This window comes from Semicossyphus pulcher, unplaced genomic scaffold (assembly GCF_022749685.1).
Source record: "Semicossyphus pulcher isolate SPU_LCO1_2020_fin unplaced genomic scaffold, fSemPul1.0.p SCAF_69, whole genome shotgun sequence".
NCBI classification, from domain to species: Eukaryota; Metazoa; Chordata; class Actinopteri; order Labriformes; family Labridae; genus Semicossyphus; species Semicossyphus pulcher.
Window position 1 is genome coordinate 41646 of NW_027211747.1, and position 14056 is coordinate 55701.

A 14056-nucleotide genomic window follows, 5' to 3' on the forward strand; every position below is an offset into this window, starting at 1 on the left:
TAATATCAATCAATCAATCAATCAATCAAATTTTATTTGTAAAGAGCCAAATCATAACCAGAGTTATCTCGAGACACTTTACAAAAAGAGCAGGTCTAAACCGACTCTTTGTTATGTTATTTAAAGAGAGGCCCAACATGAATCACCATGAGTAGCACTTATCAATATTCGGCACATTGGCAAGGAAAAACTTCCTTTTAACAGGCAGAAACCTTGAGCAGAACCAGACTCATATTGAGCAGCCATCTGCCTCGACAGGATGGGCCTAAAATGGGATAGAAGGAGATGCAGGATAGAGACAGGCAAAGACAGCAACAACATGTGTTCTTGTTACAACAACAACAACATATGTCCTTGTTACATCAACAACAACAGGTAATACATACTTATGGTTACAATGCCAATAATAGTGGTACACTAGTGTGAAAATTAGCAAAAAATAAATTAGCGTGAGAAGCAGAGTAATGATAAAGGTTGTAGTAATCGTAATTGTAACAGTTGAAGTCAACAGGTCTACTATTAGCATTAGCAGCAACAATAATGATACTATGGAGGAGACTGATGTTAGTAGTTGTTGCAGTCGAGCAGGTCCACAGCAGCAGCAGCAGGTGGTCTGCAGCAACGATCCCCAGGAACCTACAAGACAAGGGAGCACAAGAACTCCCAGGAAGATATATGGTTAGTAACGTTAATGGGACCAGAAGATACAGAGTTAATGAGCTGCATTAAAAGGGACTTCGAAGCCTCGCGCAGTCGGGTTTTCAGAGCAAGTTGGACAAAAACCCGACTGTGCAAGGCTTTGAAGTCCAGCGGGAGTGAGGGGGCCACAGTTTTCAGGGCCAGGCAGTGCAGCTGCTCCCCACCGACTGCACAACTCCATGCATGATGGGAAAGGATTTGTTCTGGTTTGAATGAAGCGCCTATTGGCTGAAAAAAGCCTTGACACCCCCCCACAAGGAAGTGATGAGACTTCTATCTTATTCATCATTATTCATTAAACTTCATGAAGTGTCAGACACCGAACGGTTTTCTCAAAGTACTGTCATTCACAATGTGATGCTTTACTCATTCCTCATTAACACTGTCTTAATAAACATAACTGCAATGACGTTTATATCGAAATACTCACTTGTTAACAGGTCATTTTCTTATGGAAAGCCACAAGGGTCAAAACGTGTAGTCCGACGTACGCATTTATATGTCAAATATGGACGTCTTAGCATGGAAAAATACTACGTCGTAACACGCCAAAAACGCTTTAAGACGTTAGAAAATGACCTGTGAACAAGTGAGTTTTTAACTTAAGCGGTTTGGACCATAAAGGCTTCCATGCTATTGGTTGGCTTCAAAATACCCACCCCTTTTTGATTTAGGTGCTGCGTTGGGCTGTACGGATGTCTACATTGTGGTCACGTGGGCTCTTGCTGGTGGGTACGTTTGGGCTACGTAGCTATCATGTGACTTACACGCAACTGTGCCATAGTATGTGGAACAGTCCATTGTGTGCGGGGTGGATCAGTTTGTGAAATAAGTAGTGTCTATTCCAACCAGTGTGACGCAGCAATGCGCTAAACGAGCCTAGTCTGCCACTCTGGTGGTTTAGAGAGCAAAGAATGGCGTCTAGAAACTCTTTCAGGAACTGTGGCAGGACATTTGCAGAATGTACCCAACGTTTATTATCTGATGACCATGATGATGATTTTTCAAATAGGCCTATAGAGAGTATTATGTCAAACATTTTGGACAAGAAGCCATGGGTGGCTAGGTCCACAGCTTCCAGTCTCCCTTTGATGGCTGCTGCTATGGCCCTCCTCAGGTGGGACCTGTAATGAATACATACAATACATTTCCTCTGCCATTAAACTACTTTACAGCAGTGATACTATGTTCTCTGAGAATGCCCCATTACTTTCTGAAAGGCAGAAAAAGCTTTGACTTGGTTAACATTCTGATTAAAGCAAAAATTGCTGCGATAGACACTGTACTCCACATTTTCTGCTGGTTCTCCTTCTGATCCAGAAGGTGAACAGCACACATTTTCATCCAGTCTCCAATATACAAGAATTTCTTTGTAAACACAAATGTGATGTCTGACACAAGAAAGCTGATTCCTAATTAACAGTCTGTTCATGAAAAGATAAAAGTTAAATTAGATTATTTTTTAAATAATAGTCACAATGTATAATTCACACGACCATTTCATTAAAAACATACCCATTGGCTGCACTAAAAATGTCACCATTAATCAGAAAAGATCTTAACAAGTGTACATCAGGCATGCAGAACATCAACCGCCTTCCAATACATTAAATTCAACAGGTTGCCACTTGTGCTCCAATACTGCTATCTAGTGGGCGTGTAGGCGAGCACACCACATTAAATGAAAGTACACAAGCTACATTTTTCCTCGATAGGTAACCAGTACAAAAAGGGCGATTTTAATAACATCACTGTAAATTCATATCATTTTCTAAAACCCAGTTCAATAAATATTGTATCCTGACCTCAATTCATACAAGGTTTATTGAGTGGGGAACTGCTTTCTGTCTTCCAATGGCAAGGGATATCCCTAAGAAACGGATGAAGTGGTATCACCCAACACACACATAATATAACACCAACATAACCACAACAATTAAATCACACTCATTAAACACACTAAAATAATGTGAACATCAACAGTCCCATAATGCTTTGTGCCTCACGCAACGGCCCCCCCTGGTCGCTACAATATTTTTTAACCGGCCATAAAAACTTTCTTAGATATAAGGTCAATAATAAACTGTGGTAGAAATAAACTAAGACATTTCCTTTAGTACTGAAGTTACAATGTATCTATACTTTTCACTGAATTTAGAGAAAAATATAAAGTACTTAAAAACAGCTCCATATTTAAAAAGTGGTGTAGGCCTACGCAGTAATGCTTTAATAATAATCCACTGATATTAAACATATTACTCTGCAATAGGCGCTCCTGCATAATGAGTAGGCTACCTTAAGTTATTGTACTGTAAGAATATCGGGATTAATACAGGTTTATCTTATTGCAGGGCTTTTGCTTGTAATGAGTATGTATACACTGATATTATTTTTTTCTTTAGTACATTTTTAATCACTGAAACAAAATAAACTTTTCATTATGGCAGCTCATTAATACACTGCACAATGAAACTTGCAGTAGTTCTGATCAAGCACTCCGCTCTCTCCTTCATCGCTCATCCGGCTGTCATTTACAAGCTCTTCAGTTCCGCTAGTGACCATACTGTAGCTCAGCTGCTAGCGATAGCCTCTACAGTTTCCTGCTAGGTGTCTCAGGTGTTTAGCTTCTCCTCAGCCTCCCGTAGTGACAGTGGTACATGTATACTGTAGTTTATATGCAGTGAGTTGGAAATACATCTCCACAACATGGAAACTCAATAATTAGCTGCTGTAGCAAGTCCTCATTAGCCGGCTAATGTAGCGTCAGTTCCCCGTCCAGCAGCCCCTGAAGAGCCGACAACACTGGGTTGCTGGGGTGGCTATGTGACTGTCCAAAGGACGCATAGAAGTAAACAGAGAACGCCCACGGTCCCAGTGTTGCCAAATCCTCAGTAAGGAAAGTAGATGTTGGCTGCCCTAAAAGTCGCTAGAAGTTCCTAAATGACGTCATCGCCTAATTTGCATAACTGTCTATTTGCATGTCATTGTAATGGACGCTGTAGGAGAGAGGAATAACGTCGTGGGAGAGACAGAAAGTGAGTAAAAAACACCCTAAATATGTTTAGAACTATAAATGAACTTTCTTCTTTTGATTCTTAGTTTGTTTGTTTTTTTTATTATGCCATTGCACTAGGCCATCACTTCTCAAAATAACTTTATGACTCATGCTTTGTCTCGATCCACATTACATATATCGATTTTGTCATGTATTGTTAAATGTTAGAATACCAAATTTATAAAAAAAATCATTTACTCTTGCATCCCGCTCTGTAAGCCAGGGCGGGATCAGCGGCGGCTTTGCGCATGCGCGATTCATTGCAGTGTGGACGCGAAGCGGTGTGGGTCTCCTCTCCACTCTGACTGCAGCTGGGACTGCTGCATGCGCGAGGCTACTGTGAGACTGACCGCCTATGAGTGCTTTGGAACGGGGGAGGGGTTCACGGGTGCACCTGCTGATCGTTAAAGACAGTAACTTAAGAACGATACGTGCGTTTAAGTCAGAGTCTCCAAAAAACCAGAAAAAGTCGCTAGATTTGTCGCTAGTCACTTTTGAAAAAAAAGTCGCCAAGACGATTTGTAAAGTCGCCAAGTTGGCAACATGCACGGTCCACCAACGACTAGTTCATGTTTCTAGCGCAAGCTAAATAACAGAAGCAACGTGCGGAGTCGTTGCAAAACAAAATTTAGTCAACAACTTAAAGTATGTTTTGAAGTAATGGGAGGACACCGCCCCTGATGCCCTGACCTCATTTATTTTAGTCGCCAAATTAGATTTTTACGCGCATTTGGCGAGTGGCGGGTGCTATTTTTGGACCCTGTGGTTGGGGCCTATGAGCAAAGAGCAAAGAGCAAAGAGGGCGACAAGATGACACACTACCTCTCTTTATATGGTGCCCTTAGGTGGCGATTGGCCAACAAGGACCCCTCGAAAGGAGTACAGATGAGGCATCTCAGTCTGCTACATTTATAATTTTTAGTCAAACAAGTCTTAAATTACAACTTTATTCTAAAAAATAACAACTTTATTCTCATAATATTACGACTTATAATATATTATATATATTATGATGATATAACAGACTCAGAACAGGCTGCCTTCTTCCAAAAACCCATAACCATCTCCACTGTCTTCAGAGCATTACGCTCCAGGTTGTTCTCACCACACCAGGTCACCAGATGGTCAATCTCCCACCTGTAGGCAGACTCGTCCCCACCAGAGATGAGTCCAATGAGGGTGGTGTCGTCCGCGAACTTCAGGAGCTTGACAGACTGATGACTAGGGTTGCAGCTGTTGGTGTACAGGGAGAAGAGCAGAGGGGAAAGAAAGCAGCCTTCAGGGGAGCCAGTGCTGATGGTCATGGAGTCAGAGATGTGTTTCCCCAGCTTCATGTGCTGCCTTCTGTCGGACAAGAAGTCAGTGATCCACCTGCAGGTGGAGTCGGGTACGTTCAGCTGGGAGAGCTTGTCCTAAAGCGGACCTGTTGGCAGTGGCGACCCCAGGATTTTTTCCTGGGGGTGGCCAGAGATGGTCACAGAAAATCTTGGGGTGGCACACCAAAACCAAAACTTACACTCGTTAGGCGAAAAAAGCACCATCTTGCCACAGCTATACATTTTTTTTAATTTTCTTTCACACAAACTATAATGAAGAGTATAAGAAAAGTTATCATTTAAATGAATAGTACATAATTATTATAATTCTGATTATTCAGGGCTTTCTAACATCATATGGACTATTCAGCCATTGAGGAAAAGTAGACAGCTAGTGGCTGTAAAAGCTACATATGTTGGCGTCTGGCACATTTTAATGGCACTCCTCTATCATATATACTAGTGTTTATTATTACATATTTTCGTGATTTTGCTAACCCATCTCTAAACAGTAAGGGAATTATTTCAAAGGAGCATTAGGCCTCTTGTGCGTTTTAGCACACTCTGTGTCTGTTAACAAGTTTGGTACAAAGTAATTCCTATACCAACGCTGTTTAATTAATTAACTTATAATAATCAACAGCCTGCTTACAGTGTTCATGTTTGGATCTTTAATAAATGACAACATATAGAAAAAAAATAACTGTTGTATCCTGTCACATGCTCAGACTCTCTTTTTACATAAGAGGTTTTTGAACTGCCATTGTAAAAACCGTCCCTGCCTTCTCTCCCAATATAAGTATGTACCCACATGGCTGTGACTCAGTGAATTAAATGCCCTTGTATTCCAGCTCTGCTCGCATTTTGGGACTTTTAGGGTGTGTAATTATCGTCCCCGCTCCCGCGGACTCGCAAGTGTGATGTTTTGTCTCTGACCAGCAGCTTGGTGGAGGAGAGGACCACCACGGTGCAATTGAAGTTTAAATCTAGTAACTAGCAAAGCTGTCTGTTTCATTACTTCATATATGGCTATGCTACAAATGATATGGTAAGCCGCAAGAGAAATAAAGAAGAGGAAAACAATTCCGTGATAATAATCATTCCCTTGTGATTTTGACGCAGACAGATGTGTTCACTGCAGCACTTGCCACTGTAAAAGCAAGAGGTGTAGGCCTACAACTAGTAAAAATTACAAACACTATTTGTATTGCATCTATAGAGATTGTTTTGCTGTAAAAGTATAATGTAGGCTTTAAAGGTAATTCATTGATGGTTCTTTCATTGAGCCCATTAAAATCTGTGTGGCATGTTGGCGAAAACTTTTAAATGCTTACTGTGAGTCATCGCGCTGCTCTTCATTACCACAGAGGTCAAGGCGACGGGTCTGTAGTCATCAAGTCCTGTGGTCCTTGGCTTTTTGGGGACAGGAATGATGGTGGAGGCCTAGAAGCAGGCTGGCACGGGACAGGTCCTAGAGAGGTGTTGAAGATGTCAGTGAACACCGGAGACAGCTGATCGGCACAGTGCTTCAGGGTGGAGGGGGAGACAGAGTCACGGCGAGGAGGAAGGAAACAAGTGTTAGCTGTCCCCAGTTAGAAGCCCCTTAAATGAAACCGTTTGTGGCTCGAACTCACCTTGCCCTGCCCTGTTGCTGTCGGAGGAAGATTTGGGTCCTGGTAGGTCCGGGTATCATCGGATAATCCGTTCTGTGATCAAATCAAAACGTAACAGCTAAAAAAGGCTCATTTTATCGTTTTAGACCAAAAACGAGAAAACGCTTTCTCGTTTTGTCACTCAGAATCCAAAATTGAAAAAACAACAAAACCAATTCAAAAGAAACGGTCCAGTTTTGTCCATTTATTATTTTGATTTTATCGCAATGAATAAAGGAATACATTTGGGCTGTCACTTGACACGGAAGTAATAGTTAAAATGTCAAATTAAAAGCCCCTAAACAGTGCTAGCTGGCTGGCTGGCTGGCTGGCTGGCAGGCAGATAGATAGATGGACACAGAATGTAGATTTAAGTTAAATTGTAATCGATCTGATATAATTTCATAATTTTTTTATATCAAAGAGTCCAGAACATTTTTTGCAGGTCTTTAAATGAGTATTAGGTAGATAAAAAAGAAAATCTAATAATCAAATAATCAAACCTCGACATCACAGATTTTAGTTTCCTTATTTCCCGTTCATCAATTTTCTTTTCACAATTCACACAATATAGTTGTGTGGTAACAAAGTATATTTGATTGCTGGAAATGATAATTTCTATACATTTAGATCTAGTTATTTTGGGGCATAGACAAACCACAATCATTCTATGGCAGCTGGAAATTACATGTTACTGTTTGTTGCCTATTATTATACACATTTGGAATATATACCTAGGCGTAAAATGAGTCACTCAGGCCAAATGAAATGATAGAGCAATGTACATATAAGTTCAATTTTAATATGTTGTATAATTGTTATCATTATTTTCTGTTGTCATCTTAAGCCATGTTGCTGTTTATAACCTTCAGGGTGGAGGATAGGGACCTCTGCGGGTGACTATTATTATTATTATTATTACTATTATTATTATCAGTTTGTAATGGTCTACTAGAATTAATATTGGTGTATTAGTAGTAGTTGAGGCAATGATCAATGTTTGTCAAGGGAATATGAAGTATGAAATATGCACAATATGAACAAATGCCTTAAAGGCAGACAATTACCTTGGATCAGCTCACATCTTATAAGCTTTTTCAAACAAAGGGATAAAGCCAGGGCCAAATATCGCCTGTCAAAAGATTCTGCTGATTGGGAAAATTACAGAATCTTAATAAATGCATGGAAGACCAAAACAAGGAATGCAAAATCCAACTATTATAAAGATAGCTTCTCTCAGAATTTTCATAACCCCAGACACTTTTGGAATCTATTGAACCATATTCTTAATAAAACTAATAAAAGTGCCATAAACCGGTTACAAATTAATAATGAAACTATTTCTGAACCTATACTTATTTACCATTATTCCCATTTTAAGAAGCATTTCTCTTCTATTGGTGGATCTCAAAACTTTAAGGTTTCAGGTTTTAGACCCAATTTTTCCACCACCACTGCTCTTCTTAAATTTACTAACGATGTGTTTTCATCTTTTGATAAAGGCCAACTCACAGGGGCAATTTTTATTGATCTTTCGATCTTTCTATTCTATTGGTTTAAATCAAAATGCTCTCCTCTGGTTTAATGCCTATCTGCATAAGACACGTCAGTGTTTTGTTTTTGAATGGTCTCAGTCCGACTACAATATTGGCGAAAGGGGTGTTCCACAAGGTTCCACCTTCCACTTCTTTATTAATTATTCATGAATATGTTGAATATGTTCAAACTGTCTTGCTCATCTTTATGCTGACGACACTGTTCTCTACATTTCCAACTCAGATATGACACAAATTCAAAATTCTTTACGGTTTGATTTTAACTCGGTCCAAAAATGGTTTCATCATAACAGACTCTTACTGAATAAGAAGTCCTGCAGCATGGTGTTGGTATGCGACAAAATCGCTCATATCCTTTTGACACATTTATTTTGATGATGGGTCACCCCTTGAGAAAGTTGATACCTTCAAATATCTGGGACTTTGGGTTGACCCTGAACTCTCATTTAAACCCCACATTGATTTTATTACTAAAAAAGCATATGGCTGTCTGAACTCACTTTGTCGCTCAATTAATTGCTTTACATTTCAATTCAGAAAAAGAACATTTTCTTAGTTTTTACTGATTATTGATTATGTTGATATTGTTTATCAGAACACCTCAGACACTAATCTTAAGCCCCTTAATGTTTTTTATAATTCCCTGTGTAGATTTATCTTGAGGTGCCCATACAGAACTCAACAATGTTTCATGTATGAATCACTTAATTGGCTGCAGCCTATATCTAGAGGGCAATTTCACTGGGTCCAGTTCATTTTCAAATTTGTCCATTTCAATTGCCACTCCTATTTAAAACAGTTTCTGGTTCCATATAGGTCTTTACATTCACTCAGACATACGCAATATCCCTTTTTCTTTGTCCCAAGAATTCTCAAAGAAGTTGGTCGCCGCTCATTTCAATACAAAGCTCCATTTGACTGGAATAATCTTCCTTTATCTCTGAGATCCATTACCTCTTGCCGCTGCTTCAGGACATTTTTCTTTTCTTTTCTTAAAACCACACATTACTATCTCGCGGCCACGCATTATTATTTTTTCCCTCAGATGTCCCCAGGGGGGCTTCGTATTAAATTAAGAAATACGAATAGAGAATTAAGATTATTATGTATTATTAATATTTAAGATTTTTAATGATTGAATTAAGATTTTTTTCTTCTCTGAAACCACAATTCTGCCCTAATTATATGCTAAGTTTGGCAGTACATCTTGCAGTTAAATGGCAGTTTATTTTCTTAACATTCATTTTTGGCATTTTGATGTGTCTTTCACGTTTTTTTTCTCCACATATCCCCTTTTCTGGTCAGATCTCTTCTCTGATCTGTCGTTTGTCCACCAGCATGGAGCTATGTGTGGACTATGTTGTTGTTTTTTGGTTTCAGTTGCAGCCTCAAAAAATGGGATTCCATATGAGTGATCGTAGAAAGATTCTACAAGAATAAATATATTCTTAGTAATACTTCTAAAAGTCTTGATGTATTCTGATGCTAGTAACATACCATGTCATTAGGTTCAATTCACTTCTAACCAACAGATGGGAGTCTCACTGAAGTTTATGGCTTTGTGAATACATGTTTGAGATATCTTAACTTATTTCCAACAGTGAACCACCAAAAAAGTTTTTCGGCAAGACTGCTCAAAATTATTTTTTTTGTTTGTCCATCTGCCTTTGTCTGTCTATAGATTGAGCAATCTGTTGAATGGATCTTGGCCAGTAGACGGCTCACTAATATCGGCTTCTTTCTCACCATAGTCTGGTCAGCATTGATCGGCCCTTCTGTTCTAAGTCTCACTCTGATTGACTGCTATTATTGGCTCTAATGAGCTGCTAGTGATTGCCCAAACCCAGCTTCTAACATCCAGCAGGAACACTAGCTTTTTTAAACTCTTTGTCTACTTTTTAGCTTGCTCTAATTTCTCTTGCTTTAATCATTTGGTGAGAATATTGACTTGATGTGGGCATTATTTTCTGCAAGACAGTTTGAAATCTTTTCTTAAATTTTCTTTGATACAGTCTCTCTTTTACAGTAGATTTAAAGTGAGCAAAAGCTGAAAACTTGCCTCTAAATAGTGCTTATTTTAAGCGGCAAAAGTAATGATTATCAGCAAAAGAATTATACTGTGAGCACGTAGAGAGTCTGCTGAACATGTAGATGTGTTTTGTCTGTGATGCTAGAAATTCAGATCCCACAGCGAAATACAAAAGTGCCCCCAAGTGGTTCGCCCGAGGAAGTTGAAGTCAAATTTAACATTGCCGTAGATGGAGAGTTTTTGAGCACCACTGTTGCTTTAGAGCTCATTGTGCCAAAACTGTTTAATTTGTTTGACTTTCAGTAGTAGAGGAGAAGATTTCCTACATTTTGAGGGTAAAATTATGTGTGTGGAGTGAAAATTGTGGGCTGAGGAGCAATTTGTTAGGAGGAATTTTGAGTTATTTTTAACCTGCTCTATACTGTACTGATGACATCACGCACTCTAGCCTGTGCCATCTGCACCCATTGTAAAATCTGAAAACTGCTGAAAACATTGCGTTACTTTGAGCTAAATTATTCATAAACGATAAAAGATAGCAAAAAGATTTGCCAACACTTTAAAGCAAAAATGAAGTCTGTGAGCGAAGTATGCTGAAGCAGTAGTATTTTAAAGTTATGAGTTGAATTTTTTCCATCTGTTTTAATTGAATGCTGAATCAGTGTAACCATTTGTGTTTTTCTGCTGGACTATCCTGGATGTGTCTCTGTGACCCTGGTGTTTATGGTGCAGGAGGGACGTCTGGCTCTTCTTTATTCTGGTGTGTAAAATCGTCAGCACACAGTCATAATGCTGCATATGCAACTGCAAGGACATATATCTGCAGCTCAGGAGACATTTCCTTTTTACAGAGTTACAATATCACATCATGAAATAATATCTGTAACATACAATCAGCAAACGTGATCGTATAGATGTTATCAGAGTACCAAGCATAAGGGTATTTTTAAGCTTTAAGTTTTATGCACATTAAAAATATCAAAAAAATTTGAACAATCTTTTTAACCCAAGAGGAAAACCTCCTTGACTGTCATACAGCCGTTTTAAAGTTATCATTTACATCATCAATTTATAATATACAACTATAAATGCAACAACATCATATATAAACTAGACAATGCCTACCTGGTGTGTAAAATCATCAGCACACAGTCATAATGCTGCATATGCAACTGCAAGGACATGTATCTGTTCAATACAAAACAGGAGATCACGGTCAGTAACGTGAGGATACAGCCACGAAGGCAGCCGACACATGTTAAGCTAGCAAGCATTTGCTCCTCATGTTAGCAGATTGCAATTCGTGTATAAAGTTACCATTTCTACACCTAAGCGTCTGTAACTCTCACTATAAGTTCTATTCATGTTCATAGTTAGACTCCACGTTACTGACAGTTTCCAGGACATTTATAAATCATTAAACATTGTAACATTGAACGGAGCATTACATACACTCACCCGCCTGCAGCTCAGGAGACATTTCCTTTGCTGAGGTACGTACGGTGGCCAGCTAGGAGCCCTTACGCTGCAGTTGCGCTACGCAACCCACCAGGTGGCAACAAAGTCACATTAATAATACAAACACATACATTTGCTGAAATTCAACACAAAGAGTATTTCCAACTCTGTTACATCAGCATTCTCACTAATAACACACAATCAGTGATAAAAGTGGTCCTCTTCTTCTTCTCATCTTCTTCTTCTCTCTCCCAGTTCTGTAGTTATCAGTTGTCAGAAAGCTGCTGCAGAGTCGGCATGTTGCCAAGGCGACGGCAGTGCTGGAGGTGTGTGTGCTGCTGTAACTGAGCTACTCGACTTCCTGCTTCGCCCTGCTCGCCCTCCTGCTACCCGGCCTCATCTGTACGGCCTTGTAGACTCACAAAACGACGAAGGAGTATTAGGGCCACATTAAAGAAGAAAAAAAAAAGGTTTCGGGAAAAAAGACGTAATATTACGGGAATAAAGTCGTAATTTTACCAGAATAAAGTCATAATATTACGAGAATAAAATCGTAAAAATACGAGAATAAAGTCGTTATATTACGAGAATAAAGTGGTTACTTTATTAGTCGTAATTTTAGACTATTGTTAGCCTAAATGTTATAAATATCAGAAGAGCAGCAGCCGCCTTCACTAAAATGAGGAACGTGTTAAGTATAACTTCACAGCTGAACATCTTGTGAAGCTATGCTTATAAATGATTGCACAGGAGGCTTAACACAACTTGGGCCGGAGCTGTATTTATGTATTCGTTATTGAACACACCCGGTAGCATGGAAGCACAGCATACATGTACCTCGCGAGAACATTCGAGATCTCCTGCCTAGTAATGCGCAAGCACACTAAACAGCTATATCAATACATACGTATAGGTTTCACAAATACGAAATATTTAATCTTCCTGAACACCAGCACCACTTTGTCATATTTATCAGGACTCTGAAAAGTGATTTTATTTGAAAATGACTCTTGATCTTTTTAGCGCAGGCGACTGGCTGCCCTTCTGATATTACCCTTCAAAATAAGATACAGGCTAACCATGGCCTAAAATTACGACTTTATCGTATTCTCGTAATATTACGACTTCATTCTCGTAATATTATGACTTTCTTTCTTGTAAAATTACGACTTTATTCTCGAAATCTTAGAGTTTTTTTTCCCCTCAATGCCCTAATACTCCGTTGTACAAAACACATAAGAAAGCACTTAAAAATGATGTCTGTGAAGAAAATAATGTGTAAAAATTTAGAATTATGAGTGAGTGTAATAAAGATTTTTCCTCATATTCTTCAGTTTGTTGTATTAACATTTTGAGGGATTGTCCTTTATACGCATAATTGATATGAAAAAAAGTTTATTTGTAAAGCATTTTTTAAATAATTATATAATAATTGCAAAATAGGCCATATATCTTTTTATTTTTTAATAATCTTTGTTTTATTATTTTTTGATTTAATGTTTTGATTATTCATTAAAATTGTAATCAATTTAAAATGTTATACATTAATATTGATCTTTTTAAATTTAATTGAATTTAATTTTATGTGGGTAACGGGTGAACCCATTTGTCCCGCCTTCTGTGCCTCAGAAAAACGAGCTCAGAGAGACTGACCTTAATGTCAATCATATTTCCGGCCAGTTGATTGAAGAAAAAAAAACGGTTGGAAGGCGCTAAAGTTACCGAAGCCGCTATCATAACATTTAGCTAACTTAACGGTAACTGCTATGCTAATTTGTAGCCCCTGTGGTGTAGTTTTGTCCATGTTATACTTTATAGATGAACGAGTGCAGTTTACACGAGCTAACGTCAGCATATTAAGGTTATTGTTGCCAAAAGGGGGTACCGGGGACTTTCAGGGGTCCTTGAACCGGTTACTTGAACCGGTTACAAGTGGTCTACAGAAAATAACAAATGAAGTCAGCTAACGTTAGCTTAACAACACATTTAAGGGGAGGCTAAGCTAACTTCATTTTCAACTATGCAATAATATTCGATGTATTGTATTTATTTGTCTCTGCAAGCTTTCTTTGCTTCTAATTGTTATTAGATTATTCATGATTACAAGTTAGATTGCGTTTTGATGATTTTCTATCAACGAAGTTGTATGTTGATCACCAGGTAAGTAATTCTTTCCTCCTGAGCTGACAGCATCAGTCCTGTGACCCGCCTGTCTAAAGCTGACTGTACTCTTTCAGACAGTCGTGGACAGAGAGTCAGGCGGAGACATGGCCGAAGACTCTGGGAAAGTG

General features: G+C 38.8%; 1 long non-coding RNA gene across 1 annotated transcript; it reads right to left on the reverse strand.

Moving 5' to 3' along the window:
* Window positions 1-4737: 4737 nt before the first annotated feature.
* On the reverse strand, window positions 4738-11496 carry LOC138611032 (uncharacterized). The gene is made up of 4 exons (XR_011309596.1): window positions 11433-11496; window positions 6705-6776; window positions 6405-6596; window positions 4738-5208 (listed from the first exon to the last, which is right to left on the reverse strand). It is a non-coding gene; the product is annotated as an uncharacterized lncRNA (long non-coding RNA).
* Between the last annotated feature and the right edge of the window lie 2560 nt (window positions 11497-14056).